General features: G+C 40.7%; 1 long non-coding RNA gene across 3 annotated transcripts in view; it reads right to left on the bottom strand.

The window, feature by feature from the left end:
- The window catches only part of LOC138847827 (uncharacterized), a 47,308-nt gene that overhangs the window by 16,873 nt on the left and 15,716 nt on the right, over positions 1–14,719 (bottom strand). For 2 of the 3 annotated variants that reach the window (XR_016223694.1, XR_016223695.1), the window contains 3 exons: positions 13,570–13,984; positions 12,133–12,242; positions 7,624–7,854 (listed from right to left, as the gene is read on the bottom strand). This is a non-coding gene — a long non-coding RNA (uncharacterized LOC138847827). The remainder of the gene's footprint in view (positions 1–7,623; positions 7,855–12,132; positions 12,243–13,569; positions 13,985–14,719) is intronic. The other variant, XR_016223696.1, reaches the window with a different exon arrangement.

Raw genomic sequence — 14,719 nt, 5'->3', positions numbered from 1 at the left:
TTTGTTTTTTTTTTTTTTTTTTTTTTTTTTTTTTTTTTTTTTTTTTACTGCGGTATAGTATTCTAAAGAGTACATATCCCATAATTTCTTTATCCAGTCTACCGTTGATGGGCATTTAGGTTGGTTCCAGGTCTTGGCTATTGTGAATTGTGCTGCAATAAACATTAGGGTGCAGACCGCTTTTTTGTTTGCCAATTTAAATTCCTTTGGGTAAATCCCAAGGAGTGGGATGGCTGGGTCGAACGGTAGGGTTATATTCAGATTTCTGAGGAATCTCCAGACTGACTTCCATAGTGGCTTGACCAGTTTGCATTCCCACCAACAATGGGTTAGTGTCCCTTTTCCCCCACATCCTCACCAGCATCTGTTGTTGGTAGATTTCTGTATGTGAGCCATTCTAACCGGGGTGAGGTGAAACCTCATTGTGGTTTTGATTTGCATTTCCCTGATTACTAGTGATCTTCAACATTTTTTCATGTGCCTGTTGGCCATTTGGATTTCCTCTTTTGAAAAATGTCTATTGAGTTCCTTGGCCCATCTCTTAAGTGGGTGGTGTGTTTTGTTTTTGTAGAGTTTCTTGATCTCTTTGTAGATTCTGGTTATCAACCCTTTATCTGTTGCATAGTTTGCAAATATTTTTTCCGATTCTGTCGGTTGTCTCTTCACTCTCCTGTTTCTTTTACAGTACAGAAACTTCTCAATTTGATGCAATCCCAATAGTTGATTTTGGCTTTGACTGCCTGTGCCTCCCGGGTCTTTTCCAGAAACTCTTTGCCTGTGCCAATATCTTGAAGGGTTTCTCCAATGTTCTCTAGTAACTTGATGGTGTCAGGTCATAGATTTAGGTCTTTAATCCATGTTGATTGAATTTTTGTGTAAGGTGTAAGGTAGGGGTCTTGCTTCATGCTTCTGCACATGGAAATCCAGTTTTCCCAGCACCATTTATTGAATAGACTGTCCTTGCTCCAGGAATTGGTTTTAGATCCTTGATCAAATATAAGTTGGCTGTAGATGTTTGGGTTGATTTCTGGTGTTTCAATTCTGTTCCATTGCTCTATCCATCTGTTTCTGTACCAGTACCATGCTGTTTTGATTACAACTGCCCTATAATATGACCTGAAATTTGGTATTGTGCTGCCTCTGGCTTTGTTTTTGTTGTACAAGATTGCTTTAGCTGTCTGAGATCTCTTGTGCCTCCATATGAATTTCAGCATCATTTTTTCCAGGTCTGAGAAGAATGTCTTTGGTATCTTGATTGGGATTGCATTGAATCTATAAATTTCTTTTGGGAGAATGGACATTTTGATGACGTTGATTCTTCCAATCCATGAGCATGGAAGATTTTTCCATTTTTTGGTATCCTCTTCTGTTTCTTTAAGATTTTGTAATTCTCATTGTAGAGATCTTTGACGTCCTTGGTTAAGTTTATTCCAAGGTATTAGATTGTTTTTGTAGCTATTGTGAATGGGATTGATCTTAGCAGTTCTTTCTCAGCCATGGCATTGCCTGTGTATACAAAGGCTGTTGATTTTTGTGCATTGATTTTATATCCTGCCACTTTGCCAAACTCCTCTATGAGTTCCAATAGTCTCTTAGTAGAGTTCTTTGGATCCTCTAAGTACAGAATCATATCGTCTGCAAAGAGGGATAGTTTGACTTCTTCCTTCTCAATTTGTATTCATTTAATTTCTTTTTCTTGCCTAATAGCACTGGCCAAAACTTCCAGAGGTACGTTAAATAGCAGTGGTGAGAGTGGGCATCCCTGTCTGGTGCCAATTCTCAGTGGAAATGCTTCCAACTTTTTCCCATTCAATAGGATGCTGGCCATGGGTTTTTCATAAACTGCTTCGATTATATTGAGGAATGTTCCTTCTATACCCAATTTGCTTAGAGTTTTCATCATGAAAGGGTGTTGAATTTTATCGAATGCTTTCTCTGCATCTATTGAGATAATCATATGGTTTTTCTTCTGCAGTCTGTTAATGTGGTGTATCACATTGATTGTCTTGCGCACATTAAACCATCCCTGCATACCAGGGATAAATCCCACTTGGTCTGGGTGGATGATCTTTCTGATGTGTTGTTGCATTCTATTGGCCAGAATTTTATTGAGGATTTTTGCATCTATGTTCATCAGGGATATTGGTCTGTAATTCTCTTTCAGTGCTGCATCTTTTTCCGGCTTAGGAATTAAGGTGATGCTGGCTTCATAGACAGAATTTGGGAGGATTCCCTCTTTTTCGATTGTTCTGAATAGTTGGAGAAGAAATGGGATTAGTTCTTCTTTAAATGTCTGGTAGAATTCAGCATTGAATCCATCTGGTCCTGGGCTTTTCTTTGTTGGGAGGGCCTTTATTACTGTTTCAATTTCTGTTTCAGTTATGGGTCTATTTAGTTTTTCTATGTCTTCATGGTTCAATTTTGGTAGATTGCATGTGTCCAGGAATCTATCCATTTTTGATAGATTTTCCTGTTTGCTGGCATATAAGTCCTTGTAGTAATTTCTGATGATTCTTTTTATTTCTGTGGTGTCGGTTGTTATGTTTCCTTTTTCATCTCTGATTTTATTGATTTGGGTCTTTTCTTTTTTTTAGTTTGTTGGACCAATGCGGTGTCAATTTTGTTTATTTTTTCAAAAAACCAGCTCTTCGCTTGGCTGATTTTTTGTCATGTTTTTTTGGATTCAATCCTGCTGATTTCTTCTCTGATTTTGATTATTTCTCTTACCTTACTAGATTTGGGTCTGTTTTGCTGCAGATTTTCTAGATTCTTGAGATGCGCTGAAAGCTCATTTATTTGGTACCTTTCCAATTTCTTGATATAGGCACCTATTGCTATAAATTTGCCTCTCAATACTGCTTTTGCCATATCCCATAAGTTTTGATATGTTGTGTTGTGATCCTCATTTACTTCTAGAAAGTTTTTGATTTCTCTTTTGATTTCTTGAATGACCCAGTGTTCATTCAGGAGCATGTTGTTCAGTCTCCATGTGTTTGCATACTTTCTAGTGTTTCCTGAGTTGCTAATTTCCAGCTTCATTCCGCTGTGGTCTGAGAAGCTGCATGGTATGATTCTAATTCTTTTAAATTTGCTGAGACTTGCTTTATGACCTAGTATGTGATCAATCCTAGAGAAGGTTCCATGCACTGCTGAGAAGAATGTGAAGTCTTTAGATGTAGGATTGAAAGTTCTGTAGATATTTGTTAGATCCATTTGGGCTATAGTGTCAATTAAATCTGCTGTTTCCTTGTTGATCTTCTGTCCGGATGATCTGTCTATTTCTGAGAGTGGAGTATTGAAGTACCCCAGTACTATTGTATTGGAATCTAAGTCTCCCTTTAAGTCCCTTAACATATCTTTTAAATAGACCGGTGCCCTGTAATTAGGTGCATATACATTTATAATAGTTAATTCTTCCTGTTTAATTGATCCCTTAATCGTTATATAGTGCCCCTCTTTGTCTCTCTTAACAGTTTTTGTATTAAAGTCTATTTTCTCTGATATTAAGGTGGCTACACTTGCTTTTTTTTGTTTCTGTTGGCATGGAATATCTTTTTCCAACCTTTCATTTTCAGTCTGCATGCATCTTTGTTAGAGAGATGTGTTTCTTGTAGGCAACAAATAGTTGGGTTGTGTTCTTTGAGCCAATCTTTTAACTGGACAGTTCAGGCCATTCATGTTTAATGTGACTATTGATACATAGTGACTTTGCCCTGCCATTTTCCCGGAGATATTTTCTAGTATATGCTTTGAGCTTCCCATGCTCTTTTACTGGTAGGTTTTCTTCCTTTACCTTCTTTTATATTGATGGCCGTGTTTCTGTTTCTGAGTGTAGCACATCTTTAAGTATCTTTTGCAGGGCCGGACGAGTGGCCGCAAAGTCTTTCAATTTCTGTTTGCTATGAAAGGTCTTTATTTCACCTTCATTCACAAATGAGAGCTTAGCAGGATATAATATTCTGGGCTGGCAATTTTTCTCTCTTAGCACCTGTGCTATGTCTCGCCATTCCCTCCTAGCCTGTAGTGTTTCTGATGAGAAGTCTGCTCTGAGTCTAATTGGACATCCTCTGAGAGTAATCTGACGTTTCTCTCTTGCACATTTTAGGATCTTTTCTTTATGTTTCACTGTGGTGAGTTTAATTACAACGTGTCGTGGTGAGGATCTCTTTTGGTCATGTTTACTAGGGGTTCTATGAGCTTCCTGTACTAGGATGTCTGTGTCTTTCTCCAACCTGGAAAGTTCTCTGCTAGTATCTCACTAAAAAGGCCTTCTAATCCTTTCTCTCTCTCCATGCCTTCAGGAATTCCTTGAACTTGAATGTTGGTTTTTTTAATAGTATCCTGTAGATTCCCAACAATATTTTTTAGATTTCTAATTTCCTCTTCTTTTCTTTGGTTTGACTGTATGTTTTCCTGTTCTCTATCTTCTAAGTCCGATATTCTCTCTTCTGTTTCACTGACTCTGTGTTTTAGACTTTCTAATGTGTTTGTCATTTGATCTATTGAGCTCTTCATTTCATTTTGATTTCTCTTCACTATCACACTTTCCTGTGTTACTAGTTTCTGCGTTTCATTTTGATTCTTCCTTAAAATTTCATTTTCATGAGTGAGATTTTCAATCCTGTCCAGGAAGGATTTCTGTAGTTCAAGGATTTGCTTTTGAAAACTTCTAAATGTTCTTATCATATACTTTTTGAAATCCGTATCTTGCATTTCTTCTACCTCATCGTCTTCATAATCTTGGCTTGGGGTGTTTTGTTTATTTGGAGGCGTCATAGTGTCATCGTTGATCTTGTTCCCTCGATTTTTGTGTTTGTTGCTTGGCATTGTTGATTCTTCTTCCCTCAGTGTGAGCTTTTTTTTTTTATATATATATACTATGTCTGTGTTAAGTGGACTGTCTGCTGTTGGCGGAGCCTTGGAGGCTTGAGATGGGTGTGGCCTGAGAGCTCTGCTTGGTTCTTCTGCGTTACGGGTGTGCAAAGGTGACACCCTCAGGTTATGCGTGGTAAATCTCTCTCTTTTTATTTATTTTATTTTTTTTTATTCAGGAGCTAAGTAATACTGCATGGCTGATCAGAATTGATGGTATTTAGCTTCCGATCTCTGGCTTCTACCCAAAGAGTCTGTGTAGGCTCTGTTTCTCCTGCGGACTCCCACTGGGTTGCCTAGGCTACTGAATTGTAGTGCCTCAGTTCCTCTGCTCTACCCTTTTGTTATGTATATCCCGAGTGGGGCCTGCTCTGTCTCTTGCTCGCCTTTGCAAGGTTGGCAGAGACAAACTCGCCTGTACCAGTAACCCCCACCTTTTTTTTTTTCCTTCTCTCCTGTAGTCAGTCTGGTGAACTTTCCCGCCTCAAGCCCGCTTCCCTCTAGATTCTGTCTGCTGTTTCCCTGCCAATGTCTTGGGTTACTGAGCTCACCTCCCCTTACAGCGCCGGTGTGGACTCGGAGCCCTGGGCGTCCCTGCTCTCCCCGCTGGTCGTCTGTGTAACATCCACTCCCCTTCCAGCACTGGCGCGTAGACCCTGCAGTTCCCGCGGCTTGGCTTCCACGCGGTGGGTGACCTTGTTCTCCCCATAGGTCCTCCAAGTCACAGCCACTAGATCCGGAAGAGTTTCCTCTGCAATTTTTCCTGATCCTTTTTCTGAGGCTACCGTAACTCCACTTTTATTAAACTAAATTTTCCCGGACTATCAGTGCGTGCCCTTACTATTCCGCCATCTTGGCTCTGCCCTTAATGAATTCTTTAAAAGCAAAAAAAAAAAAATCTATCTGCAATCTTGTCATGAACTTTCTAAAAATATACGAAGTCTAATTTCAATTATGTATGGAGTACAGTGAGACACTTTGACACAGGTATTCAATGCATATCGCTCCACAGTAGTCAATAATTTTCACCCTGTCGATCCTTCAGGCTCCTCTTTATACTGAGTTATTGTGAAGTAGTGTCACCTTACCAGGCTGTGTAACACCAAAAATCTGTTCTTTCAATCTGACTCTGATCTGGTACTCATTATCCCGCTTCCCTGTATCTTTTCCTCCTCTGCCCTCTCCACATGCCTCTAGGAATTGCCATTTGATATTGTGGTAAGTTTCTTTTGTTTAGTGTCCACACTTGAGGGGGAACAGGTGATATTTGTCTTATGTGTCAGTGTGTCTTATTTCATATTGTTTGTCTTTGTAAAAATATTCATTTAAATTGGGGTGAGAAGATGCTTTCTTGTGATTTTAATATGCATATGTTTGATGAAGAGTGACATTGAGAACTTCTTCACATATTTTTTTTCACTTGTATGTATTCTTTGTAAAAATGTCTTTTTAAGCCTTTTCCATTTTTTGGTCAGATTTTTTTTTTGCTTGCAATTGAGCTCTTTGCATTTCTCACACAATTGTTTATGTTAGCTCCCTATCAGATGCATAGTTGCCAAGTATTTTTCCCCGTTCTGTAGTGTGTCTTTTCACTTTGCTCACCATCCCCTATGCTGAACAGAAAATGTGCAATTCGATGTAATCCCATTTGCCTATTTTGGTTTTGTAGTTTGTGCTCTGGGTGTCATATCCAAAGTACAATTGCCCAGATCAATATCATGAAGCATATACCTTGTGTTTTCTTCTAGTAGTTTCACAGTTTTAAATCTTTCACAAATCTTAATCTAGTTTGAGTTGATTTTTGATTACAATAAGAGGTAGAGATCTATATGTTTCTGCTTGTAGATGTGCAGTTTTACCCTGTCATTTATTGAAAAAAAAAAACTGTTCTTTTTGGGGCCGGCACCATGGCTCACTTGGTTAATCCTCCACCTGCAGTGCTGGCATCCCATATGGGCACCGGGTTCTAGTCCTGGCTGCTCCTCTTCCAGTCCAGCTCTCTGTTGTGGCCCGGGAGGGCAGTGGGGGATGGCCCAAGTGCTTGGGCTCTGCACCCTCATGGGAGACCAGGAGGAGGCGCCTGGCTCCTGGCTTTGGGTTGGCGCAGTCTCGGCCTTAGTGGCCATTTGGGGAGTGAACCAACGGAAGGAAGACCTTTCTCTCTGTCTCTCTCTCTCACTGTCTATAACTCTACCTATCAAAAAAAAGTTCTCTTCACATTGTGTGTACTAAGCACCTTTATCAAAAATCGGTTGGCTGTAAATGCATTAATTTATTTTTGGGCTTGCTATCCAACAATTATTTTTTGTTAGGACTGCACCTCAGATTGATAATACTTTCTTAGGAAACTATTTATTAACATGAGAATATGTATAATGTGTAGTTCTTTATTTTGATAGTTGGCTTCATGATAGAGTGGATTTAATTTTAATTAATTCATCATTAAAACATGGTTTTATAAATTTTCCTGCCACCAAACCAGATCATATTCCAAACTAAATTGTTATATTTAGTATAACAGTTTATTTTAATCTATTTAGTTGAGATATGTTATATCAGATATATTAGAAACCTTTTTAAATTTAAAATAATTAAGAAATTAAGAAAGGTCACTCAATTTTTTAAAGTCACATTTCTAATAAAAATACCATAGTTGAATTCAGTTTTATATCTTTTGAAGTAATTCTATTTTTTCTAGATTTTGAAGTTTACTATTTTCTCTGGTGTTCATTTGGTACATGTCTCGCTTACCATAAGCATGGAACATTAGGAGTCTAGGGATCGCCTCTGGATAATGGAGTAAGAAAATTTGTCTGCAGACTGCTGCTGGCATCTCCCTGGTCTCCTCAGGGAGGTATACTGTGTCCTGGGTCCTGCATTGTCCTTTGTGATGCTTGCAGGAAAAACTGTTTCCCTTCCGTTGCAGTCAGTTTAGGTGACAGGAGACTACAGCCAGGGATCCAGTCAGGAGGAGAATAGTGTCTGACAGTTAAAACAAACATAAATACTGACATTCACATATTTTCTGTTGTCTTATTTGTTTATAGCTTTCTCAAGTTTTATTATTGCTTGTCCACATTTTGTTTATTGTATCATTCGCTGTGTCACCTAAAGTGAAGTTTTCTCTTTTACTTCGGTCTCACTGCAACGCATTCCCTTCCACTTGAGCTGATACTGACTTTGATTTATGGTACATTGTCCCATTCTTAGTAATGGGAAAAATTAGCATAGTCAGTGCAGACATTTTCTCAGCATGAGATACCTGTTTTGCATACATTTTGCTCCATCTTTGCTTTAGGCTTTTATAGACTACCATGGAGCTATTAAATACTATTTTAAAACCAATCATCTCCACCAATTTCATCTTACTTTCAGCCACCTGCACTGTAAAACATGACATAGATGTGGGATATATATCTTCCTAATTGTTAATATGATTAAATGACAACATATTCAAGCTTCTTGGTCCAGTGCCAGACACATAAAAGCTATAAAAATATTTGCTATAATTACTAATAGATTATACTCCAAAATATTCAAACAATGTAATTTATACAAACTATTTAATTGATCTTAGTTCAATTAAATAAAAGATCAATACTTAAAAAGTTACAACCCATATATTTGGAAGTTGAAAAAAATACACAATAAATAATGAATATAAGAGCAGTATTTAAAAATCTACCTAGAATTAATGGATAATGGAACTGCTATACATAAGAAAGGTCTAGTGACTCTGCTAATAAATAAATACATAAAGAGAAGTAAAAGAAAATTATACCAGCAAATGTATATATTAGAAAAATAAGAACATTTAGAAGCATTGATTATCAAACATAATGCTTACAAATGAACCAGAGAATAAACATAGATAAAAGTAGAGGAAACAGAGTAAGTATTTTTCAGAGCAAAAATTAATGAAATACAAAACAAAGATATGAGGATAATCAAATGCAAAAGTTCAGTGTTAAAATTATTTTCCAAAAATACAACCTAGTGAATAGTGAACAGAATTCTGATGAACCATTCTTATTTATGGTCTGGAATTGTAAAAGAACCAAGTTATAAAACAATTCTGTTGAGTTACAAATCAATAAATGAATAAAAGCACAAGTCTGTATTACCCATGGGGTTTTGTACTGGGAGATTTGGAGTATTGTATTGGGGTTTGTGGTGAAATGAGAAGGCTGCACCAAGATGGCTGCTGGCAAGCACACATCAGTTATTCACGAATGGCTTCGGAACCCACCTGGCAAAGAAGCCAATCTGCCCCTTGACAGGACTGGCTGCCTCAGCTATATAAGCTGTTGTACCAACTGAAATAAACGAGTCTACGGGCTGCTTGCCTCTGGTCTGCTTTCACCCAACTCCCAGTGTTTGTGTCGTGACTCCATGTCTCTTGCCCCCACTGTGCTCCTCCTCTCAGAATGAATCCATAGCAACATCTGGCGCCCATTGTGGCAAGGCTTAAGTAGCCCATGTTTTAGATATTTTTCTATGAATAGTTTAATGCCTGTAGAGATCTCAGGTTTTATGGGGTCTTGCCTTTGTAGCTATATTTAGCATCTAATTACAGTGAGATTTTTTAAAAAGATTATTTATATTAAAGGCAGAGAGAGAGAGAGAGAGAGACTTCCATTTGCTGGTCCACTCCCCAAATGGTTACAACAGCTAGGACTGGGCCAGGATGAAGCCAGGAGCCAAGAGCTTCTTTCAGGTCTCCCACATGGATACAGGGGCCCAAGCACTTGGGCCACCTTCTACTGCTTTCCCAGGTGAATAGGGGGGCGGATCAGAAGTGGATCAGCTGGGACACAAACTGACACCCATATGGGATGCCGGTGCTGCAGGCAGCAGCTTAACCCATCACATCATGGCACTGGCCCCTAGTGAGATTTTTACAGGGATTTCCCTACTAGCCCTTCTTTCTGTGATCTTCACTTTCCATACAGATAGATCCACTTGGGAGGCAATATAGCCAGAGTTCAGAGAAAGAGCTACAGCAGAGTGTATACAGGTAGCTAGGGCAATCAAGAAAAAATGGTCCTGACACAGGACTAGAGGTGTGTCCTACTATGACAGTCATTAGACAAGGGAGCTCTACCTAGTAGGGGAACTGAGCATTCAGGCTTATACAAAACCCTCGGGGCACTGTTGGGAGTCAATAAAACAATCTAAAGTATAATAAACACTTTCTCTTTGGTCAGCCATCTATCCCTGCAATGATGCAGGAAATCATAAACAAGAATTGGGTTAGAACACATGAGGGCCTCCAGTATCTGACAAAAATTTAATTTTGTTACCTGCCATGTCAACGGTTACCCGAGCAAGTCTCCAAAATGATGGTTAGCAGTCCAGCTGGAGCCACTGGGAGACCGTGACTCAATCAGCCCTCAGATCTTTTAGCCATCAGTAGTCCAGTGGTCTCCATTTCTCATTGGGGTCAAGAACAATCCTTCTTCCAATTTCCTTTGCTTTTGCAAATGGCACACTGGTTTAGACTCAGTGGCCAACAGGCTGAGGGCCCTAAGCCTGGGCTCTGCTTTAGGCTCTGGCTTTGTCCTCAGTCTCCAGGAGGGTTAACCCTGAGGTGGTCCAGTGCCCAAGGCAACATCCGTCACCTGGGCCTTTCATGCACTACTTTTATCTCTGTCCATTCCCTCTGCTCTACACCTACTGTCAGATACTTGGGAAATCATCCCTGTGAGTCCTGCTAAGCATGTCTGGGGTCCTGCACCTGCTTTTTACCTGACATCTGAGGGCTGCTTGATTACTGAAGTGCATGGCTGTAAGGGCTTGCCCTTGGGGTAAGTAGGATCTGTGTTGGTGTATTTTCTAAAGACCTTTGTTAGGCAGCTCTGAAACATGGTAGGGTTTTTATATGTATCTTGGGTAGCCTCTCTCACCTCTTAGTAACTGGCTGGCTTAGCTGAACATTTCATTCTACTGGGCAAGTTATCATGTGGTCCTGATGCTCCCTATCGTTGAAGCACATTGGGCAATTCCAGCAGGCTCACTGACATCTCTACCTGTCCTGTAGATGGTATGGGCTGGACTTAAAGCAGCAAGAGTAGGGCCACTATTTAGCCTTATTGATTATGTGTTGTTTCTTTTCAATACTGCACCAGTGAAATGGCAATAGTTGCATGTTTGGTGTAGTCAAAACAAAGAGTTACTTCCACAAATTCCTAATGAAATTAGCTGGAGTCCTCAGAAGATTGTCCCAATTTTTTTTTTTTTTTGCTTATTGTCAGATCAGACATAGAGAATGAAACACAGACTCAAACAGTCTGACCAGCTCCATCCCTAGTCTGTCTTAAAGGGCAAAGCTTAAAACTGCCAAACTCATGAGAGTGGATGGGGAGCAGGGATTTGATGGTTGTCTTGAGAGGCAGAAAATGCAATCCCCTGGCTTCTTATTCTTGCTGCCTGAGCTAGGAGCTCATAAGAATGCCTCCACTTGGGGGAGTCACCATTTTGCCAATTAATTGGGCGGGAAAATCGACAGGAAGAGAAAAAAGTAGATGCTTTCAGCAGCTGCAAGTATCCAGACCAGGGTTGGAAAAAGCCATGCAACAATCGAATTTGGGTCTGTTCACGGCACAAAGATAACGGCCCTCAGCCCAGAGGCAGTGTACGTCAGAGTAGTGGACTGAAAGCAAAAGGAAGAAGTACAAGAGATCTCTATGGTATCTCAGGCCAGGGTACAGTGTATGAGAGACGGTGCTTTCAGTGAGTGGAGAAGAGTCACCTCAAGGCAGTAACTACCGCTATGTCTACAAGAGACAGAGTTAGCATGCTTCAAAGATGGGGAATATGTGAGTAGCAGGCAACCAAGATGTGACATCAGGAGATGTTAGATCCAGGGGAGAGTAGTGAGAGATAATTAAAGTGACAGGACAAGAAGAAAGGGTCAAAAACCTCAGAGAGGATCCAGATCCTTACTCAATGTCCAAGGGGACCTGACCTGTTTGAGAGGCAAGGAGCCAAAGAAAGCAAGGGTGCTTGGAGCAATCCCAACATGAAATACCAAGCTAAAAGGCAAGTTGTTCCCCACCAAGTAGGGACATGAATCATCCGCAGAGAAAGTAGATTTCCTTAAACCATGGGTCTTTCCAAACCAATCCAAAGCCAACTATCCCAAAGCATACGGGGCAGCTTCCAGGGGGAGATCAGGTGGAAGAAGCTAATGCCCAAATGGAAAGACCACAAAGGAGAAGAAAGGAATAAGGGAACCATCAAGGAAGGTTCCTGACTCACCCATCCTTTAGCATCAAACTGTATCCTGTAGTCTTAATTCTGGGGCCCAGGTTGTCCTCAGGAGTCTCTTCGTGGTTGCTGGGAAGCTGATACAGAACCACTTGGGACTCCTGTGTGCCAAGACAAAGAAATCAGTCACGAGCCAACAACGTGAAGACAACAGTGTTTTATATAAAGAAAGTGGCAAATAGAAGGCTACTCCACAGTCAGAACCGCCTGCAGAACTTCTTATTCCTATCTAGCTGTAAATTAGTACCTATTAATCAGCCTTTACCCAGAGACTGACTTTCTAAACTTGTCCTGTGCCTGATTCATTATTGATTTCGTGGTCATCACAGTTGTGAACTCTGGCTTCACTGTTTCTCTAGAGGCAAGGCACTATGCACAAGTTTGTGCAAACCATCACAATAAAGTTTGTAACCATATCAGTGTATAATCCAAAAGCTGCTCCTGTTGAGCTTCAGGCCAACCAAGATGCATCTAATCTAGTCTTGATATCCTTTAAATCTTCCCTTGCAGTATTGTAACCATCCGTTCAAGCATCTGAAACCTCTCCCAGAAATCACCATCACCTGCCAGAGGGCCGCCTCGCCTGTGGATTTCAGCCTGACACACAACACTGGGTATCACTGTTTATCTTTAAATGACTCTGATGCTGTAAGTCTCAGTACAGCTGAATGTAAGAAAAGTATGATAGTACTTACTATCAAAGACATATAATACTTCCCATTGCATATAATGTTGTGGAATATCAAGGAACCAGACACTGGAGGATTCAAGTGTATGCAGGTTTTGCTATTGTGAATTCTAGGGGCATCTGGACAGTGCTTTATCCACTGAATTCTGTTCATCCTCATGAAACTCCACCTCACCTTAGTATGGGATCAGCTACCCACAGCCATTCTCTCAAATGAAAACGAGACATAGCAGTGTTATCATAAATAACTCACACTAGTAAAAAGTTCACTCCCATTAAATACAGCAAAGTAAAAGGCTAATGAACTGGTAACATCCTAACCCTTGAAATAATGTGCATCTAAGGTACTTCCTTAGGGGTGCCTGTGACTACCTAAATGTTATCTCAACAAAAGGGAGAGGACAGTTTGCCATGAGGGAAAGCAGGTCCACAGATGCTCACACTCTGCTCCACCTCAAGCATCACTGGGTCTCGTCCCTCCTCTGGCCCGTGCCTAACTCAGCACCGTGGAATCCTGACACACTCTCCATATTCTTCCTGCTGAGTGTGTGTATGTCTATCTGTGTGCTCTGGCGTATCTCCCACACGCAATCCTGAATCTGGGGAAACTGGACAGTGTAGTCTGATCTCTATACATTAGATGCATCCATGAGAGATGCTTTCATGCATTTTCCTAAAGCATCAGGTGGGGAAGTGAAGAACCCACCCGAGAGCAGTCCAGAACACGAGAGTGTACCCACCGCTGTTTTCTAGATGCGTCCTGGAGAAGCCTCCTGAAGCCCCTTCTCAGCTCTCAGGGATACACAGCCTGGCTCCTTTTCCTCTCTGTGGATGAAGCTTCAAAGTGCCCCAAGGTACAGCAGTGGCCCCTCAACACTCACCCAATGAAAACGGCACTCCTGTCCTCACAGAGAAAGCAGCAGGCAAGACATAAGAGGGAACCTGCACATGCGCACCAGGTGGGACGGCCACAGCATGTTTGGGCGCCACCTGCAGGCCCTAGTAGTAACGCAGGACATGCCAGTTCCGTAGAGCGCTGGGTTCCCAGTGGCCCCTGCTGCTCCACTGGGAGAATCAATGAACATTCCTACTTAACATATGCCAGGCTGTGATTTCACATGCACCAAGGAAGACGGCAAGCCCCGAGTATTCTGTCTGCATGACACCAGATGAAGACAAAAAAGAAATAAAATGCAAAGTCACTACAAATCATTTGATGAATTTTCTTTATACCTGCAATGAAAACTTGGAATGAAAATGCTAAAAGTTACCATTTACAATACCATGCAAAAATAAAAGACTTATAAATCCAGCACAATATGAACAAAAATATCTCACAGAACTGTAAAACATGATTAAATAAATGAAATACAAGTCAATAGAAATTTTTTTTTATGATAAACAGAACATGAGCATGTCAATTTTCCTCTCATCTTGATATGTAGGGTAATCTCAATCAAATTTCCACTGAACTGCTTTGTAGATAATGTTATGTAGATAACCCGCTGTGCCACAGTGCTGGCCCCTCCCCTCTAGTTTTGATAGTAGCTAGCTAGCCACCTTTTCCAAATGTGTGTGTGTGTTTTTTTTTGTTTTTTTTTTTGAGAGGCAGAGTGGACTGTGGGGAGCAACTCAGACTAGACTAAGTTACTGGAATTAAGACTTATTCTATGCATCTGCTCTCCCACAATATGGCGCTGAGAGAGACCAAACAACCTCTACACAGCTGCCTCTCGCCAACTTGACTGATGAGCTGCAGGAGCTGATCTTGCTCCTGATTGGAGGAGAGCACCGTACTCGGCGTGTGGGTAGCAGAGTTGGGATTGGTGGAAGAGGACTATAAAGGAGGAGAGAGACAACATGCACCAGGAACATCTAAAGGAAACATCT

Source organism: Oryctolagus cuniculus, chromosome 17 (assembly GCF_051225735.1).
Source record: "Oryctolagus cuniculus isolate XC-2025 breed Fujian yellow rabbit chromosome 17, ASM5122573v1, whole genome shotgun sequence".
NCBI classification, from domain to species: domain Eukaryota; kingdom Metazoa; phylum Chordata; class Mammalia; order Lagomorpha; family Leporidae; genus Oryctolagus; species Oryctolagus cuniculus.
This window is presented reverse-complemented; position numbering and strand designations above follow the sequence as displayed.